Raw genomic sequence first — 15,897 nt, forward strand, 5'->3', positions numbered from 1 at the left:
AGCATCTTTTCATTTCATGGCTGCAGTCACCATCTGCAGCAATTTTGGAGCCCCAAAATAAAGTCTGTCACTGTTTCTGTTTCCCCATCTATTTGCCATGAAGTGATGGGACCAGATGCCATGATCTTAGTTTTCTGAATGTTGAGCTTTAAGCCAACTTTTTCACTCTCCTCTTTCACTTTCATCAAGAGGCTCTTTAGTTCTTCTTCACTTTCTGCCATAAGGGTGGCATCATCTGCGTATCTGAGATTATTGATATTTCTCCCGGCAATCTTGATTCCAGCTTGTGCTTCATCCAGCCCAGTGTTTCTCATGATGTACTCTGCATTTAAGTTAAATAAGCAGGGTGACAATATACAGCCTTGATGTACTCCTTTTCCTATTTGGAACCAGTCTGTTGTTCCACGTCCAGTTCTAACCGTTGCCTCCTGGTCACGTGGTCTGGTATTCCCATCTCTTTCAGAATTTTCCACAGTTTGTTGTGTTCCAAAGGCTGTGTTCCACAGTCAAAGGCTTTGGGATAGTCAATTAAGCAGAAGCAGATATTTTTCTGGAACTCTCGTGCTTTTTCAATGATCCAACGGATGTTGGCAATTTGATGTCTGGTTCCTCTGCCTTTTCTAAATCCAGCCTGAACATCTGGAAATTCACGGTTCATGTATTGCTGAAGCCTGGCTTGGAGAATTTTGAGCATTACTTTACTAGCATGTGAGATGAGTACAATTGTGCAGTAGTTTGAGCATTCTTTGGCATTGCCTTTCTTTGGGATTGGAATGAAAACTGACCTTTTCCAGTCCTGGAGCCAGTGCTGAGTTTTCCAAATTTGCTGGCATATTGAGTGCAGCCCTTTCACAGCATCATCTTTTAGGATTTGAAATAGCTCAACTGGAATTCCATCACCTCCCTGGCTTTGTTCATAGTGATGCTTCCTAAGGCCCACTTGACTTTGCATTCCAGGATGTCTGGCTCTAGGTGGGTGATCACACCATCGTGATTATCTGGGTCGTGAAGATCTTTTTTGTATAGTTCTTCTGCGTATTCCTGCCACCTCTTCTTAATATCTTGTGCTTCTGTTAGGTCCATACCATTTCTGTCCTTTTTTGAGCCCATCTTTGCATGAAATGTTCCCTTGGTATCTCTAATTTTCTTGACGAGATCTCTAGACTTTCCCATTCTATTGTTTTCCTCTATTTCTTTGCATTGATCCCTAAGGAAGGCTTTCTTATCTCTCCTTGCTATTCTTTGGAACTCTGCATTCAAACGGGTGTATCTTTACTTTTCTCCTTTGCATTTTGCTTCTCTTCTAGTATAAGATTCTCCTCTCTTCTGTATATGACTCTATACTTGTAGTCTTATCCTAGCTTAAATGAAGGAGTGTTTGTCAGACTTTGTGCTTTGTATGAATCTTTCAATTTCACTTTCCTCTCCCTATTTTATAAGTATAACTCAGTTTAAAAAATTTTTTGCCTTATGAATTGTTTTTTTCTATTTATTTATTTATTTATTATTATTTTTTAAATTTTATTTTACTTTTAAACTTTACACTATTGTATTGGTTTTGCCAAATATTGGAATGAATCCGCCACAGGTATACATGTGTTCCCTATCCTGAACCCTCCTCCCTCCTCCCTCCTCATACCATCCTTCTGGGTTGTCCCAGTGCACCAGCCCCAAGCATCCAGTATCGTGCATCGAACCTGGACTGATGACTCATTCCATATATGATATTATACATATTTCAATGCCATTCTCCCAAATCATCCCACCCTCTCCCTCTGCCACAGAGTCCAAAAGACTGTTCTATACATCAGTGTCTCTTTTGCTGTCTAGTATACAGGGTTATTGTTACCGTCTTTCTAAATTCCATATATATGCGTTAGTATACTGTATTGGTGTTTTTCTTTCTGGCTTACTTCACTCTGTATAATAGGCTCCAGTTTCATCCACCTCATTAGAACTGATTCAAATGTATTCTTTTTAATGGCTGAGTAATACTCCATTGTGTATATGTACCACTGCTTTCTTATCCATTCATCTGCTGATGGACATCTAGGTTGCTTCCGTGTCCTGGCTATTATAAACAGTGCTGCGATGAACATTGGGGTACATGTGTCTCTTTCCCTTCTGGTTTCCTCAGTGTGTATGCCCAGCAGTGGGATTGCTGGATCATAAGGCAGTTCTATTTCCAGTTTTTTAAGGAATCTCCACACTGTTCTCCATAGTTGCTGTACTAGTTTGCGTTCCCACCAACAGTGTAAGAGGATTCCCTTTTCTCCACACCCTCTCCAGCATTTATTGCTTGTAGACTTTTGGATTGCAGCCATTCTGACTGGCGTGAAATGGTACCTCATAGTGGTTTTGATTTGCATTTCTCTGATAATGAGTGATGTTGAGCATCTTTTCATGTGTTTGTTAGCCATCTGTATGTCTTCTTTGGAGAAATGTCTATTTAGTTCTTTGGCCCATTTTTTGATCGGGTCATTTATTTTTCTGGAATTGAGCTGTAGGAGTTGCTTGTATATTTTTGAAATTAGTTGTTTGTCAGTTGCTTCATTTGCTATTATTTTCTCCCATTCTGAAGGCTGTCTTTTCACCTTGCTTATAGTTTCCTTTGTTGTGCAGAAGCTTTTAAGTTTAATTAGGTCCCATTTGTTTGTTTTTGCTTTTATTTCCAATATTCTGGGAGGTGGGTCATAGAGGATCCTGCTGTGATGTATGTCAGAGAGTGTTTTGCCTATGTTCTCCTCTAGGAGTTTTATAGTTTCTGGTCTTACATTTAGATCTTTAATCTATTTCGAGTTTATTTTTGTGTATGGTGTTAGAAAGTGCTCTAGTTTCATTCTTTTACAAGTGGTTGACCAGTTTTCCCAGCACCACTTGTTAAAGAGATTGTCTTTAATCCATTGTATATTCTTGCCTCCTTGTCAAAGATAAGGTGTCCATATGTGCATGGATTTATCTCTGGGCTTTCTATTTTGTTCCATTGATCTATATTTCTGTCTTTGTGCTAGTACCATACTGTCTTGATGACTGTGGCTTTGTAGTAGAGCCTGAAGTCAGGTAGGTTGATTCCTCCAGTTCCATTCTTCTTTCTCAAGATAGCTTTGGCTATTCGAGGTTTTTTGTATTTCCATACAAATTGTGAAATTATTTGTTCTAGCTCTGTGAAGAATACCGTTGATAGCTTGATAGGGATTGCATTGAATCTATAGATTGCTTTGGGTAGTATACTCATTTTCACTATATTGATTCTTCCAATCCATGAACATGGTATATTTCTCCATCTATTAGTGTCCTCTTTGATTTCTTTCACCAGTGTTTTATAGTTTTCTATATATAGGTCTTTAGTTTCTTTAGGTAGATATATTCCTAAGTATTTTATTCTTTTTCGTTGCAATGGTGAATGGAATTGTTTCTTAATTTCTCTTTCTGTTTCTCATTATTAGTGTATAGGAATGCAAGGGATTTCTGTGTGTTGATTTTATATCCTGCAACTTTACTATAATCATTGATTAGTTCTAGTAATTTTCTGGTGGAGTCTTTAGGGTTTTCTATGTAGAGGATCATGTCATCTGCAAACAGTGAGAGTTTTACTTCTTCTTTTCCAATTTGGATTCCTTTTATTTTTTTTTTTTTCTGCTCTGATTGCTGTGGTCAAAACTTCCAAAACTATGTTGAATAGTAATTGTGAAAGTGGGCACCCTTGTCTTGTTCCTGACTTTAGAGGAAATGCTTTCAATTTTTCACCATTGAGGATAATGTTTGCTGTGGGTTTGTCATATATAGCTTTTATTATGTTGAGGTATGTTCCTTCTATTCCTGCTTTCTGGAGAGTTTTTATCATAAATGGATGTTAAATTTTGTCAAAGGCTTTCTCTGCATCTATTGAGATAATCATATGGTTTTTATTTTTCAATTTGTTAATGTTGTATATTACATTGATTGATTTGAGGATATTGAAGAATCCTTGCATCCCTGGGATAAAGCCCACTTGGTCATGGTGTATGATCTTTTTAATGTGTTGTTGGATTCTGATTGCTAAAATTTTGTTAAGGATTTTTGCATCTATGTTCATCAGTGATATTGGCCTGTAGTTTTCTTTTTTTGTGGGATCTTTGTCAGGTTTTGGTATTAGGGTGATGGTGGCCTCATAGAATGAGTTTGGAAGTTTACCCTTATGAATTGTTAAATGCCATTCAGATAGAAGGTGTATTGAATGCTAGGTTATTTCTCTGGGTTCTAACCTCCTAGATTTTGGTTCAGTAATTCTTCATTCTCTTTTTAGCTGGCCTCTGCTTTTAAGAAGATTTTAAAAAGCATGTTTAATTCAGCTTTATTAGTTGTCCTTAGAGGATTGTTTTGAATTACCAAACCTGCGAGTACTTCAAGGGTCACTTTTGGGGACTATCTTTGCATTGTGAGCATCCAATTTTATTGCATTGTGGTTTTGGAATGTTCTTTATATGATATCAATTCTTTTTTCCCTCCCAGCCTTTCTCTGTGAAAAGGTATATGTTCTTCTTTTTGTTATCTGTTTCATGTTGGTAGAAAATAATGTGTATTGTATAACTGTCACATGTGGGGATTCTCTATCTTTCCATTATTTCAAGCTTTTTATTTATAATATTTAAATCTTCTGTCATCACAGAATTTTAAGATATCTTTTTGATCTGCCAATTTCTGCAAGTGGTGATTTAAATCTTTCATTGTAATATTTTTTATACATATTATACATTCATATATGTATTTTGTTAGATATGAATGAGTTATGGATCATTATGTCTTCCTAGTGAATTTTTCCTTTTATTATTATTTGATACCCCTTTATCGCTTTTCTTTTAACATCTGTTTTGTCTATTTATAATACTGTTTGTTGTTCTAGGTTTCTTTTGACTTTTCTTTTTTCCTGCTCTTTATTTTTCTTTTTTTATGTTCTTCTGTTATAGCTATGTCTCTGGGAAACAGAATATAACTGGCTTTTAATTTTTACTATTGTGGTAAAATATAGATAACATAAGCTTTTAACCACTTTCAGCATACATTTAAGGGACATTAAATACATTCACATTGTTGTTCAACCATCACCATCACCCATCTTCAAAAATTAATCTTTCCATACTGCTGTAATAGTTCTCCATTCTTTCCTCCTCCCAGCCCTGACAACCAGTGTTCTACTTTCTGCCTCTATAAACTGAGTACTCTAGGCTCCTCCTGTAGGCGGAATCACCCAATATTTCTCCTTTTATATTTAGTTAATTTCACTTACCATAATGGCTTCAAGGTTCACCCACGTTTTAGCATGGGTCAGAATTTTGGATTGAAAAAAATTTTTTTCTGGCACTCTAATGAAACAGAAAAATCCTACAGTCTTCAAAAGAAAACCATTAGCTGGGACCCAGTAAGGGGCAAGTGATGTCACAGAGGTCCTACTTTTGTGGGTGAGAGGAATAGGTTAACTGGTCCTTCATTCTGGAGATAGTCTCTCAGTTAGACATCATGACTGGGGCCTCAGTTCATGTCATATGAACTGAGAACCACATGGAAGCTCCCAGATGCACCACTTTATCCTTCTACTGGAATGCCAGACCATCCACTGCATTGGTTTGCTTTTTAAATTAGCTAATTAATCAATTAATGAATTGAATTTCACCCATTCACTTTATGTGCTCAAAAAATTTTCAAATTTTCAAAATTTTCAGATGTCATCCTTTCTGTTTTAATGTTTTACTCAGCTTGTTACTTTTCTTCTGTCATAGCCAAAAGAGTATAACATTTCTAGACAGAATAATGTTTGGCTGACTCCCTTCGCTGTTCACCTGTCACAACACTGTTAATTGGCTATACCCCAATACCAAATAGAAAGTTTATAAAGACAAAAGAATATGTTCATGTGGGATCTAACTCATTATCATGAACCAGGGGTTCCTTTGGGGTATCTCTATGACTTTTATTTCCTCTTTAAAGTGGTTCGAATTCAGATATTAATTATATAAAAATATTTTTTGTATATTTTGCCACTTAAATGATGTGTTCTGAATGTTTATTAGTATTATGCATATTACACAAACACTGTTGATAGAAAGTATAAATATTCTTTTGTTCTTCTTCATGAGAGTTTTAAAAATTGTGGTAAAATATACATAACACGAATTTGATGATTTCAGCCATTTTTAAGTGTATGGCTCTGTGGCACTAAGTACATTCACATTGCTCTGCAGTCATCACCACCATCCTTCTCTGGAACGTTTTTTACATTTATAAATTGAACTGTGTATCCATTAGTACTAATTCCCCATCTTCATGAGTTTTTAGGTGAATACTTTGAGTGCTTTCTTGAATGTACTACAATTTTATATCCTGCCAAACTTAGCCTTATAACTGTGGCTTTCAATTTTTAAGTTCAAACTAAAGCTAGACAATACTGGGCATAGAGCATTCAAAGAAATACATACAGGAAGAACTAGAACAAAATAAATAACATTAACTTTACTACATATAATAAAATTTGATGTTTTCAGTCTTAGTATTCAATTTTGCTGAAAAATGCTATTTGTGACCCCTTATATCCATTCCAGTATTCTTGGAGAATTCCATGGACAGAAGAGGCTGGTGGGCTATAGTCCTTGGGGTCACAAAGAGTTAGACATGACTGAGTGACTAACACATACACATACATTTTCATTTAATATTCTATTCAAAAGGTTACTTCTTGCAAATTAAAAACAGTGCATTACATGATACAGTTGAAAAGGGAAGTTCAGTTCAGTTCAGTTGCTTAGTCGTGTCTGACTCTTTGCGACCCCCGCTGACTGCAGCACGCTAGGCTTCCCTGTCCATCACCAACTCCAGGAGCTTGCTCAAACTCATGTCCAATGAGTCAGTGATGCCATCCAACCATTTCATCCTTTGTCATCCCCTTCTCCTCCTGCTTTCAATCCTTCCCAGCATCAGGGTCTTTTCCAATGAGTCAGTTCTCCGCATCAGGTGGCCAAAGTATTGGAGTTTCAGCTTCAGCATCAGTCCTTCCAATGAATATTTAGGACTGATTTCCTTTAGGATAGACTGGTTGGATCTCCTTGCAGTCCAAGGGACTGTCTAGAGTCTTCTCCAACACTACAGTTCAAAAGCATCAATTCATCGGTGCTCAGCTTTATTTATAGTCCAACTCTCACATCCATATATGACTACTGGAAAAACCAGAGCTTTGACTAGATGGACATTTGTTGGCAAAGTAATGTCTCTACTTTTTAATATGCTGTCTAGGTTGGTCATAGCTTTTCTTCCAAGGAGCAAGCGTCTTTTAATTTCATGGCTGCAAACACCATCTGCAGTGATTTTGGAGCCCAGAAAAATAAAGTCAGCCACTGTTTCCACTGTTTCCCCATCTATTTGCTATGAAGTGATGGGACCAGATGCCATGATCTTAGTTTTCTGAATGTTGATCTTTAAGCCAACTTTTTCACTCTCCTCTTTCAATTTCATCAAGAGGCTCTTTAGTTCTTCTTCACTTTCTGCCATAAGGGTGGTGTCATCTGCGTATCTGAGATTATTGATATTTCTCCCAGCAATCTTGATTCCAGCTTGTACTTCATCCAGCCCAGCATTTCTCATGATGTACTCTGCATTTAAGTTAAATAAGCGGGGTGACAATATACAGCCTTGACATACTCCTTTTCTTATTTGGAACCAGTCTGTTGTTTCATGTTCAGTTCTAACCGTTGCTTCCTGACCTGCATACAGACTTCTCAAGAGGCAGGTCATGTGGTCTGGTATTCCCATCTCTTTCAGAATTTTCCACAGTTTGTTGTGTTCCACACAGTCAAAGGCTTTGGCATAGTCAATAAAGCAGAAGTAGATATTTTTCTGGAACTCTCTTGCTTTTTCAATGATCCAGCAGATGTTGGCAATTTGATCTCTGGTTTCTCTGCCTTTTCTAAATTCAGCTTGAACATCTGGAAGTTCACGGTTCACATACTGTTGAAGCTTGGCTTGGAGAATTTTAAGCATTATTTTACTAGCGTGTGAGATGAGTGCAATTTTGCGGTAGTTTGAGCATTCTTTGGCATTGCCTTTCTTTGGGATTGGAATGAAAACTGACCTTTTCCAGTCCTGGAGCCAGTGCTGAGTTTTCCAAATTTGCTGGCATATTGAGTGCAGCCCTTTCACAGCATCATCTTTTAGGATTTGAAATAGCTCAACTGGAATTCCATCACCTCCCTAGGTTTGCTCATAATGATGCTTTCCAAGGCCCACTTGACTTTGCATTCCAGGATGTCTGGCTCTAGGTGGATGATCACACCATCATGATTATCTGGGTCGTGAAGATCTTTTTTGTATAGTTCATCTGTGTATTCTTGCCACCTCTTCTTAATATCTTGTGCTTCTGTTAGGTCCATACCATTTCTGTCCTTTATTTTGCCCATCTTTGCATGAAATGTTCCCTTGGTATCTCTAATTTTCTTGATGAGATCTCTAGACTTTCCCATTCTATTGTTTTCCTCTATTTCTTTTCATTGATCGCTAAGGAAGGCTTTCTTATCTCTCCTTGCTATTCTTTGGAACTCTGCATTCAAATGGGTATGTCTTTCCTTTTCTCCTTTGCTTTTCACTTTTCTTCTTTTCACAGCTATTTGTAAGGCCTCCTCAGACAGCCATTTTGCTTTTTTGCATTTATTTTTCTTGGGGATGGTCTTGATCCCTGTCTCCTGTACAGTGTCACAAACCTCCATCCATACTTCTTCAGGCACTCTATCAGATCTAATCTCTATTTTGTCACTTCCACTGTATAATCATAAGGGATTTGATTTAGGTCATACCTGAATGGTCTAGTGGTTTTCCCTACTTTTTTCAATTTAAGTCTGAATTTTACTAGATGGACCTTTGTCAGCAAAGTAATGTCTCTGCTTTTTACTATGCCATCTAGGTTGGTCATAACTTTTTTTCCAAGAGCAAGCGTCTTTTAATTTCATGGCTACAGTCACCATCTGCAGTGATTTTGGAGCCCAAGAAAATACAGTCTGTCGCTGTTTCCATTTTTTCCCCATCTATTTGCCATGAAGTGATGGGACCAGATGCCCTGACCTTTGTTTTCTGAATGTTAAGCTTTAAGCCAGCTTTTTCACTGTCCTCTTTCACTTTCATCAGTAGTGTAAAGAAAGGTGAATCTTGGTTGATTTTGTTAGTTGTTGTTGTTCAGTCACTAAGTTGTTCTGGCTCTGCAACCCCATGGACTGCAGCATGTCAGGCCTCCTTGTCCCTCACCATCTTCTGGAGTTTGCACAAATTCTTATCCATTGAATCAGTGATGCCATTCAGACATCTCATCCTCTGCTGTCCTCTTGTTTTGCTTTTGATCTTTCCCGGCATCTGAATCTTGAAAGAGGAAGCTCAGCATTGTGGTGTTTGATGATTTCCCTGGGGTAAATAATCCCACCATGGCTAATTCCAATGGCTTAATTAATGGCTAATACCAGTGGCTTAAGTTACAACATTTGATATTTAACAATCTGCTATTGTGAGTTGGTACAAGCTGGCTCTAGCTCAGTAATGATCCTAAAGCTTTAGTTCTGATGTCAGAGAGTTGTCTCTGAAAGTCCAAGGAATGTCCAAAGGTTATAATAACATCCGTACAATAGGAAATACAGCTTATAAACCTTAAAAGATGTACCTCAGTTGTCAGGTTATCGTGAATCCTTCAGAATTCAGTATTAACTGTGTTCACACACAGCTGCCTGTTAATATCGCAACTTTCTAAGATAATCCTTTTATATCTTGGTAATTGAAGCATACTAATTTGTTAGCAATGACAAAATAATCTTTGGGGAAAGATAACTGTTAGATGATTTTGTTTTTACTAAGAAAAACTGCATCAAGTCAAACTATCATGAGATATTTTTGTTTTATTAAAATTAATTTTACTTGTTTCTTTAAAGTTTTTTAAAATTTAAAGTTACACATGGGCTTACATTATATTTCTATTGGACGACACTGGTCTAAAGAATGTAGTTTAGACAAAAGTGATTCCAGATGAAGTCTGAGAGATAACAAGGAATGAAAAAAAGAAAAAATAAATATATGGTTAAACGTGGACATATATGATTGTATAAACAACAATAACAAGGGTTTGGGGATCAAAAAACAAGATAGAATAAAAATATATGGCAGCAATAGCTTGTTAAGTCTGGGGCAGCAGTAATGAAGATTACAGTGATCTGAGTCCTGTGTTCTTCTGGAGACTAGCCAAATTAGCTTTGGATAAGTAACTTATGCATGTTAAAATGTTTAGAATATAGAGAATAGAATTGCCTAAGTAGTAGAGGAAAATAGAATAGAAATTAGAAAGCAGTTCCTTAAAAAAAGCCAAGAAGGGAGAGCAAAAGCATGGGACTGATAGCATAAACTAAGGTTTTGGAATTAAATTTATCTCTATAAAAATTATGGGGCTGGGGGTGCTTCCCTGATGGCTTATCAGGTAAAGAATCTGCCTGCAGTACAGGAGACACAGGAGATGTGGGTTCGATCCCTGGGTCAGGAAGATCCACTGGAGAAGGAAATGGCAACTTGCTCCATTCTTGCCTGGAGAATTCTTTGGACAGAGGAGCCTGGAGGGCTATAGTCCATGGGGTTGTAAAGAGTTGGACAGTGATGAGGCACGCACACACACACACAGAGGATGTGTAAATGTTCCAATTGAAAGACAGAGATTATCTGACTAGATTTTTAAAATTATTTAAAAAATTAACCATTTGTAAGAGGCACATCTAAAGCCTAAGCATGTAGAAAGACTGCAAATGAAAGAATTGCACAAGATATATTAATAATGTATATACCTAAAAATTTCAATAGCAGATAAGACAGACTTTAAAACAACAAAAACTTACTGGAAATAGATCAGATTATTACATAAATTAAACAGTATCAATTTTGTAACAACCCTTCTCCCCACCCCAACATTATGCTTTCAAGGTTTATCTACTGGTTCATGTTTTATTTGGATACCAGGAATCCCTGCTAGGGGCTTCCTGGTGGCTCAGTAGTAAAGGATCTGCCTGCCAGTGCAGGAGACAGGTGTTCAATCCCTGGGTCAGGATGATCCCCTGGTGGAGGACATGGCAACCCATTCTAATATTCTTGCTTGGAGAATCCCATGGACAGAGGAGCCTGGTGGGCTACTGTACTGTCCATAGGGTCCATAGGGTCGCAAAGAGTCAGACATGACTGAAGCAACTTAGCAGGCAGGCAGGCAGGCAATCCTTGCTAGATGCATGGAAGCCCTTCCCTCCCCCTTCAGGAATTTATGGATATTGGGATGACTGCATTGACTTGTAGGTTCTAATGTATATGAGATAGTTACTCATATTGTCAGCATCAAAAATATTACCTGAAAGGAAGAAGCTCCTTGACATTGGTCTTGGCAGTGGTTTCCTGGATATGACAACAAGAACACATGGAACAAGAGCAAAAACCAACAAGCTGGACTGTATAAAACTAAAAGCTTATGCACATCGTAAGAAACAATGAAATAAAAAGGCAGCCTTTGGAAAGGGAGAAACTACTTGCAAATCATATCTGGTAAGTTAATATCCAAAATGTACTCAGCAAAAAATCACCTATTCAATTAAAAAGTGGGCAGAGGAACTGAATAGACATTTTTCCAAAAGAAGATGGACAAATGACCAACAGGTACATGAAAAGATGCTCAACATCACTAATCACCAGGGAAATACAAATCAAAACCACAATGAGATATCACCTCATACCTGTTAGAATGACTGTCATCAGAAAGATAAGAAATAACAAGTGTTGGTGAGAATGTGGATAAAAGGAAGTCTTTGCACTGTTTGGGGGAGTGTAAATTGGTGCAGCCACTATGGAAAACAGTATGGACACTTATTAAAAAATTAAAAGCAGATCTATCATATGATCCAACAATCCCATTTCTGGGTGTATATCCAAAAGAAATAAGCACAGGATTGCAAAAAAGATATCTGTACCCCCATGCTCATTTCAGCATGATTTATGATAGCTAAGAGAGGAAACAATAATCTATCAACAAATGGATAAAGATGTAGTGTATGGGACTTCCCTGGTGGCCCAGTGGTTAAGAATCCACCTTGTAATGCAGGGGACACTGGTTTGATCCCTGATCAAGAACCTAGATCCCACTTGCCAAGGAGCAACTAAGCCCACGCACCACAATTACTGAACCTGTGTGCTCCAGAGCCCATGTGCCACAACTAGAGAGTCCACGTGCTGCAACGAAAGATCCCACACAGTCAAAGACCCAGTGAAGCCAAATAAATTAATTAATTAAAAAAAGAGAAGATATAGTGTTTATGTATATACACACACAAACACACACAGACCGTGGACTATTATTATTCAGCCTGAAAAAGAAGGAAATCCTGCTATTTCTGACAGCTTGGATAAAGCTAAGTAAAATCAGTCAGAGAAAGACAAATACTGTATGGTATCTCTTACATGTGGAATCTAAAAAAGCTGAAACTTGGAAAAATCAAGGGTAGAGTCATGGTTCCCAAGCCCTGGGAGTTGGGGGCAATGGATCAAGGGTATAAACATTCAGATTTAAGATTAATAATTCCTAGGAAGTTAATGTACAGCATGGTGATTATAGCTAATCCTCTTGTTTTATGTACTTGAAAGTTACTAAAAGGGGAGTTCTTAAATGTTTTCACCGCTAAAAAGAAATAGTAATTATGTGATAGGATGGAGGTATTAGCTAAAGCCATGGTCGTAATCATAAGCTAAGCTAAGTCACATCAGTTGTGTCTGACTCTGTGCGACCCCATAGACAGCAGCCCACCAGGCTTCCCCGTCCCTGGGATTCTCCAGGCAAGAACACTGGGGTGGGTTGCCATTTCCTTCTCCAATGCATGAAAGTGGAAAGTGAAAGTGAAGTCGCTCAGTCGTGTCCGACCTCAGCAACCCCAAGGACTCCGTCCATGGGATTCTCCAGGCAAGAGTACTGGAGTGGGGTGCCATTGCCTTCTCCGGTGGTAATCATATTGCAATATATAAAGGTATCAAGTCAACACATTGTACACCTTGAACTCATGCAATGTTATATGTCTACTCTATCTTAGTAAAGCTGGGAAAAAAGTAAGACGTTGAAATGATAAAAAAGAAAAAATTCCCAGCAGGTGAAGAACTCGGATTTCATCTGGAGCAAAAGAGAGTAAAGATGGGGGTGGTGGCTCTGGTCTGTATTATGTTCAGGAAGTGAGATGGTTGGAGGGTTCCACCAAAAGGCCAGTTTAAACTTATCTGCCAACACCAAGGGAGGGTGCCTGGACTTTCTTATGGGTTGGCCTAGATGTGGGGCAAAAGAGAAAGGGAGAATAGTGGGACTTGAATACTGTTAGTGGTCAAATATCAAAAATAGTCAGACTCAGAATTCTCAGGTGATCCAGTGGTTAGGATTCAATGCTGTCACTGCCGGGGCCTTGGGTTCCATCCCTAGTCAGGGAACTAAAATCCCATAAGCTGAGGGCCATGGTCAAAAAAAGTCAGACTTCTTATTATGTCCATCAATCTAATTTGTTTATTTTAACTAGTATATAGCATTTTGTCGTTGATGTAGTTGTATCAATTTATACTTCCATGTCTTGAAGCAGTTAAGTTTGCATTTTGTTCAAAGGGTGAGGAGAGGCCATTAGAAGGCCTAAGTGTGACAGTGATATGATCTGATTAATAGAAGAGAACTCTGGCTGTTTGTGGGGACTAGGGGGTGGTAAGTAAGAGTGGAAACAAGGGGACAGTTATTGCTGTAATCATTAGGATCAGAGACCTTGGATAGGGTGGTACTGGTGGAGATGCTGATGAATGGTTAGAATTCAGGATATACTCTGGAGAGAGTTCATAGAATCTTTGATGGATTGGATATGGGCTGTGACAGAATGATTCCTAGTTTTTAGTCTCACTAATGACATGGAGAAGACTGGGCAACAAGAGGATGGGGCAGGGGAATCAAGAGTTGTTTTGTCTGTATTAAATTTGAATATTGGGACTTCCCTGGTGGTTCAGGGGTTAAGAATCCACTATCAATGCAGGGGACATGGGTTTGATCCTTGGTCCAAAAAGACTACATGTGCCTCAGGGTAACTAAGCCCCTGAGCCACAATTACTGAATCCTGTGCGCCCTGGAGCCCATACTCCACAACAAGAGATGTGACTGCCATGAGAAGCCTGAGCACTGCAACTAGAGAGCAGCCCCTGCTTGCTAAAACTAGAGACAGCCCGTCCACAGTTTAAAACAAAGAAAAAGAAAGAATAATAATAAAATAAATAAATAATTGAAATGCCTTTTAGACTTGCAAGTAGAAATGTGGAATGTGCAGCTTCTTATGCATACTGGGAGCTCAGGAAAGAGGTCAGGGCTGGGAGAGCTACATTTAAAGTCCTATTTAAAGCCACAGGCTGGATGAGATTACCTGGGAATATATAGAGAGATGAGAAGGAATTTTCAGACCTCCAACAGTTAGAAATTGGGAAGAGAAGAGGACCTCGCAAGGGAAACAGAAGTGGTGGAGGCCAATGAAAACAGAAGTGACATCAGGAGAGTATGGTGGGTGAGTCAGGAGCCATATGAAAACAGTACTTTAAGAAGTAGGGAGCAACTTCCCTGGTGATCCAGTGGTTAACAATCTGCCTGTCAATGCAGAGGACGTGGGTTCGATCCCTGGTCCGGGAAGATCCCATATTCAGTGGGGCAACTAAGCCCACACATCTCGCTACTAAAGCTCTCATGTGCTCTAGAGCCTGTGCTCCACAACAAGAGAAGCCACTGAAATGAGAAGCCCGCTCATCAGACGAGGAGTAGTCCCTGCTCACCGCAACTAGAGAAAGCCTGCAGGCAGCAACGAAGACCCAGTGCAGCCAGAAAGAATAAATCAATAAATTTTTTTTTAAAGTAAGGAAAATCCCTATGTCAAATGCTGATAGATTAAGATGAACTCTATGTTTGGTGGTTTCTTACAAAACTAAGTGTACGCTAACCAAATGATCCTATAATTGCACTCCTTAGTGTTTACCCAAAGGACTTGAATTTTTATGTCCAGCCAGAAATCTGCACACAGATGTTTATAGTAGCTTTATTCATAATTGCCAAACTTTGGAGGCAACCAAGATCCCCTTCAGTAGGTGAGAGGATAAATAAACCATGACACATCCAGACAACAGAATATTATTCAGCTCTAAAAAAAAGCAATGAGCTATCAAGCTATGAAAAAACATGGCGGAAGCTTAAATGCATATTACTGAGTGAAAGGTGCCAGACCAAGAAGGCTACATACTGTATCAGTCCAACTATATGACATTCTGGGAAAGAATACAATGAGAAGATCAGTGGTTGCAATGGGGGAAGAGATGAGTAGGTAGAGCCCAGAGGATGTAGGAGGTGGTGAAAATACTCTTATGTGATACTATAATAGTGGATTCGTGTCATTATACATTTGTCCAAAGCCATAGAATGTGCAAGACCATGAGTGAATCTTAATGTGAAACTATGGACCTGCAGTGATTATGATGTGTCAATGTAGATTTGCCAGTTGTAATAAATGTACAATTCTGGTGGGAGATGTTACTAATAGGGAGACCGTGCATGAGTGGGAGCAGACAGCATATGAGAAATTCTGTCCCTTCTTCTCAATTTTGCTGTGAACCTAAAATTGGCCTAAAAAAAAAAAAACTTTTTTAATGACTACCTTAAAAAATAAATAAAGCTACTATGAAAACAAACAAACAAAAAGATTAGCTCTGTGAATAGACCAAGATCATTGGAGCCCTTTTGTTAGTTTTGAACTTTGATTTTCCTGTATTTTGACACCTTAATTGTAGTCCTCAGTATTTGTAACTATTCTTATGGGGATATCAAAACCC

The sequence above is a fragment of the Bos mutus genome, chromosome 18 (assembly GCF_027580195.1).
Source record: "Bos mutus isolate GX-2022 chromosome 18, NWIPB_WYAK_1.1, whole genome shotgun sequence".
NCBI lineage: Eukaryota > Metazoa > Chordata > Mammalia > Artiodactyla > Bovidae > Bos > Bos mutus.